Source organism: Macaca nemestrina, chromosome 3 (genome assembly GCF_043159975.1).
Source record: "Macaca nemestrina isolate mMacNem1 chromosome 3, mMacNem.hap1, whole genome shotgun sequence".
Classification (NCBI taxonomy): domain Eukaryota; kingdom Metazoa; phylum Chordata; class Mammalia; order Primates; family Cercopithecidae; genus Macaca; species Macaca nemestrina.
In genome coordinates this window covers 173,073,062-173,079,061 of record NC_092127.1, presented here as the reverse complement: position 1 = coordinate 173,079,061, position 6,000 = coordinate 173,073,062, and positions in this window count along the sequence as shown.

Sequence of the window (6,000 nt, the reverse complement as noted above, 5' to 3'; positions counted from 1 at the left end):
GAATCATTGGCTTCATGATTCAACTCAATTTTCAGCCTCCTTTGCCTGCTTAAAGGTCAAGAGATTGGGCTGATAACATGCGGCTCAAAGCTTCAGCCCTTTAATCACTTGGTTGCTCTTTCTGGGATGACCAGTCTCCATCCTGAGTTATCTCCTTAGCACTAATTCAGATGTGGTCCAAGGGCCCCGCATAAAGACAGTAACTCTCTTTAGGGAATAAAAGGAATACATAAACCTAAAGAGAATAAAGAGAATACATAAAGAGAATAAAGGGAATACAAAAACCGGGATACGTAAACCAGGAAGTCACTGCGTATTCCCTAAAGAGAGCAACAAAGATACTCTTACGACTTAGGAGGCCCCAAGGACTTAAAATGAACCAATCCCATGAATCAGGGGAAAAGGCCAGTCAAATTCATTGTTATGCAACAGCATCACAGTCAACTTTTCCTTATCTGATTCTACTTTTATCTTTTCTTTCCACTGATATTGATCCCAAGTATACTTCTTAATAAACTTCCTAAATGCTAATCTTTGCCTCAGAGTCTGGTTTTCATGGAAGCTGACCTAAAAGATTTGGTGCCAGAAGTGGTGCCAGAAGGAAAGCAGACATTATGATTGGATTTTGGAGTTGGTCACCCATTGCTGGTTGGCAATGAATCTGTGGTGGAGGTAGGACACAAGGAAGCAGGGCAGTTGTTAAAACTTTCACCATGTGGTGTACTGCAAAAGGCATGCAGCTCTCACATATGGGGGAACTAATAACTATAAGCTCCCTAGAATTTGATGGCTACTTGCTAAGTAGAATTAATATTTTGGGGAGAGATAATGAAAGGCTGGAAGTGATTTGTCTGCAATTCAAAACTAAGCATGAAAACCAGAAATCCTATGAGGGAGCATCTAAAAAAGTTTTCATTTCTTGCAGTGGGAAGGCAGAGAAAACTGAAAAGCAGTTCCAGGACTCAAACATAATAGTAGCAGAAAATTAAGTGGAAACTTCCAAAGAAGATTAAACTCTCCACTTAGGCAATTGCGATATACCAAGGTTATGACCCTGGATGGGAAAGAGTGGGACTCTGACACATGGGTGGGGACATTTGGGTAGATGTACTTGAAAAATTTTGAATCCCTAGATTCCCCTCAACCCACTGAGTCTGCCAAAGTACCCTACCTTTCCATATTAAAAGCTGATGTTCCTCTCTTATAAAATGATGCAGAGGTTTCCTCTGTGCAGAATAACATCTACCGCCCTTTTCAGGATACATAAACCAGGGAGTCACTGCATATGATATTCCAGGGACATCACTACATATAATAAAAGTGTATCATAAGCATCCATCTTTGGCTTAATTTGGTTGTTCAGATTGAGAACCTCCTTTGACGGTTGCCCATTTATTTTCTTCCAGATGCCTTATTTAATTTATTGTCTCCAAAACCTCTGTGAGTAAAGCTCCTTTGACTGCCATTTCTTACAGGGGGAAGGCAGAAAAAAAGTATATGATATAAGTATCACATGATACAAAGTCATATCACTACATATGATATTCCAAGGACATCTGATATGGTGTGGCTGTGTCCTAACCCAAATCTCATCTTGAATTGATGCTCCCATAATTTCCATGTATCGTGGGATAAACCTGGTGGGGGGGCAACTGAATCATGGGGGTGAGTCTTTCCCATTCTGTTCTAGTGATAGTGAATAAGTCTCAGGAGAGCTGATGGTTTTATAAAGGGGAGTTCCCCTGCATATGCTCTCTTGCCTGCCACCATGTAAGATGTGCCTTTGCTCCTCCTTTGCCTTCTGCCATGATTGTGAGGCACCCCCAGCCATGTGGAATTGTGAGTCCATTAAACCTCTTTCCTTCAAAAATTACTCAGTCTTAGGAATGTCTTTATTAGCAGCGTGGGAACAGACTAATACAACATCAGAGGACTCATAATATTGGCATGTAATCCTACTCAAAGAAGCTGTAGGGCCCAGCCAACAGGTACCAGCAGGAACTAGGAGAGTAGGCACAGGACCAAATTCTTTTTTTTTTTTTTTTTTTTTTTTTTTTTGAGACGGAGCTTCACTCTTGTTGCCCCGTCTGGAGTGCAACGGTGTGATCTTGGATCACTGCAACCTCCACCTCCTGGGTTCAAGCGTTTCTCCTGCCTCAGCCTCCTGAGTAGCTGGGATTACAGGCATGCGTCACCATGCCCAGTTAATTTTGTATTTTTAGTAGAGACGGGATTTCTCCATGTTGGTCAGGCTGGTCTTGAACTCCCAACCTCAGGTGATCTGCCTGCCTCAGCCTCCCAAAGTGCAGAGATTACAGGCGAGAGCTACCACGTCTGTCCAACGACCGAATTCTGAAGGTTATGAATGGCAGGGTGGGGAAGGGGAGCATACAGTTACATAAGGGAGAATTTATCAAGTTGGTAATACTCTCCTAGCATGCAAGATATAACACTCATGGAAGAATCCTGGGTGATAGTGTGAACACACTTAGCATGTCATCTAGAAGCACAGAGAAATCAATGGCTCACAGTACACCAGGTTACATAGAGATGCCAAAACTGCTTTGGTTTACATTGTAAGGAGGGACTAAATGGCTCAAAGAAGTGAGCATGCTAGAGTGAATATACTTATTTAAAAATGGAAAACCCAACAGATCAATATATTTCAAAGGAAACTTTAGAGAATATACCGCTTACCAAATCAGTAAGGAATGATCTGGTTAGAGAGGAAGCAGCATCACTCTAAGACTCAGCAGGGGTTCTCTCTGTAGTCCAGGGTGAAGGCAGAAGAAACCATTTCAAAACTGGGTTCACTGAGAGCAGCAGAGATGATAGAACCTTGTGACATTGAAGTGACATGATGGCATTCAAACTTCAAAAGCCAAATGGACACTGCAAGGCAAGAGTGGCAGTTCAAGGGGCTTTACCCACAGATGTTTTGGAGATGACAAATAAGCCATCTGGAGCAAAATAAATGGGCAACCATCAAAGAAAGTCTTCAATCTGAACAACCAAATTAAACCAAGAATGGATGATCAAGAGGTTAAAGGCTGATGTTGTGATACAAAGTCATGATCACAAGCCCAGTTTCTGGACTTGAACCAGTGTTTGGACCTAGAATATATTTAATTGGAGGGAGAGGGACTGTCTGTAGAAGAAAGAACTCTGCAGCATCAGAACAAGTGTACACAGTAATAATTCCCCAAGTCCTTCCCTCAGGTGATCCATAGCCATTTACTTAGATAGCCATACACTGGGGAAAAGGGAATATCCAAATATTTCAAGGACATCATGGACACAGTGTGTAAAATGACATTGATACCAAGAGACTCAGAGTTTCATTATTGGCCCTTTCTTAGCATGGAGATATATGGAAGTCGAGACTGGATGTCTGGCCCAGGTAAATCTACAGCGTTCTCAAACTACTTGCCATGCCCCAAGTATACAAACATACACATAGAATATACATCCTTAGTAGTTTGTGCAACCCCGATATTAAATTCTGGATCTGTAAGGGGTAAGAGCTATCATATTGGGGAATTCCAAGTGGAAGTTTAGGAAATTGCACACACTTCCCATCCCCTGAAAACTCAGCCAAGATACTAAATAAAAAACAGCCCAGGATGGAATTACCAGTTTCAGCTCTGGCATGTAAAGAGCTTGGAAGTTACTGCTCCCATTCTTACAAGAAGAAAAGCTGAACAAACTGAAAACCAATGGCTTTTCTTAGAGCCATTAGAGAACCAGGTTGCAGGGTAAATTACCATGCTGACATCTGAAGAGACATGCAAGTTCAAAGAGTCACAGCAGAGATCTGCTTACTTTGAGCAGGAGCAACCAGAACCGTAAATTGGTAGACACACTTAAGTGGTTACTTTGACAAATTTCTAGAGGCCGAGTATGAACTGTCTAGATGATGAGAAACTCCTGGGTATTTTAATGTTAGAGAGACCCCCAGACTTTAATGGGTTTTCCTCCAGAAACCCACTCAGTTTGCACAATGAAAAGCCAAGAAAGATGCCCCCGTGGCTCGGGCAGAGAAAGAGGAAGAGTAACCATTGTGAAGCATGCCCAGAACATTGTCCACATAGAATAGAAGTCCTACTTTCCAGGGAAAAGACTTTATGGGAGCCTTATCCCAACTTGGAAACAGGCGTTTCACCTACACCCAGCCCACTAGCCTTTTCGTCTACCTAAGGAAATTTTAAAAAGCTAACAAACATTTGTGAAGGTCACAGCTCAGGGACATAGGCCTATTAAAAGACTAAGATTTAATTACAGGATTACAAAACAGCCCAGGCACAATGCCTCACACCTATAATTCCAGCACTTTGGAAAGCCAAGATGAGCACATCACTTGAGCCAAGGAGTTCAAGAGCAGCCTGGGCAACACGGTGAAACCCCATCGCTACAAAAAATACAAAAATTAGCCGGCATGGTGGCAGGCGCCTGTAGTTCCAGCTACTCAGCAGAGAAGCAGGGGTGGGTGTGAGCACTGAGGCAGGAGAATTGCTTAAGCCCAGGAGGCAGAGGATGCAGTCAGCCGAGATTGCACCGCAGCACTCCAGCCTGGGTGACAGTGAGACCCTGTCTCAAAAAAAAAAAAAAAAAAAAAAAATTACAAAACACTTTCCCTTCCCACTCCTTTCTACCACACCAACATAACTCTAGTATAATAGCAGTGGATTGCAGCTGGAAAAGCTCCAAGACACAGACTCTAACTGAGGAAGGGTTCTCAGAGAATCCCAAAATCAACAGGGGAGACTAGAGAACACTAACGGAATTTGAAACCTCTAGCCCCTCTAGCTATAGCAAACATTAAACACAGTCCAACTTCTAGCCAGATTAACATAAAACTTAACATTAAATGTCTATTTACTTCAGTTTGTATTACCCAATGCATCACACCAGATTTCAATAAAAAATTGCAAGGCATACTAAAAGACAAGAGGAAACATAGTCTGAAGAGACAAAGCAAGCATTGGAATCAGACTGAGATACGACATAGATTTTGGAGTTATCAGACAGGAAATTTAAAATAACTATGATTAATGTGTCAAGGACTCCGATGAAAAAAGTAGACAACATGCAAGAGCAAATGGGCAATATAAGATAGATGAAAGAATAATAAAGAAATGCTAGGAATAAAAAATATTATAATATAAATGAAGATTGCCTTTGATGGGCTCATTAATAGATTGGACATGGCCAAGGAAAGAACCCATGAGCTTGAAAATAGTTCAACAGAAACTTCCCAAACTGATATGCAAAGAGAAGAAATAATTGAAACCAGAACAGAACATACAAGAACTTTGGGACATTTCAAAAGTGTAACTATGTGTAATTGGTACCAGAAGAAGAAGAAAGACAAAACAGAGCAGAAGAAATATTTGAAATAATAATGGTAAAAAAATTTTCAAAATTAATGACAGACATACAACCACAATCCAGGAAGCTGAAGATAGATCAAACAGGATAAATACCAAAACGCATATGACTAGGCATATCATACTCAAACTGCAACAAAGCAAAGATAAAGGGAAAATATTTAAAGAAGTGAGAGAAAAAAATTTTTACCTACGTAGGAACAAGGATAATAATCACAGTGGACTTCTCATCAGAAACCTGCCAGGCGTAGTGACTCACGCCTATAATTCCAGCACTTTGGGAGGCTGAGGGTTGGGGACCACTTGAGCCCTCCATGGTAGTTCAAGAGCAGCTTGGGCAACATAGCGAGACCCCATCTCTACATGAAAAAAAAAAAAAAAGAAAGAAAAGAAAAGAAAGAAACCAACCAAGCAAGAAAAGAATGTAGTCTCTTTTCTTGGTGCATTTAAAATGCACCAAGCTATAATTTTAGGTACAGAAAAATTATCCTTCAAAAGTGAAAGAGAAATTTTTTAGTCAACAAAAAATGAGAGAATTCATTGCAAGCAGAACTGCATGCAAAGAATATTAAAAGAAGTTCTTCAAGGAAAAAGAAATGACATAAGTCAGAAA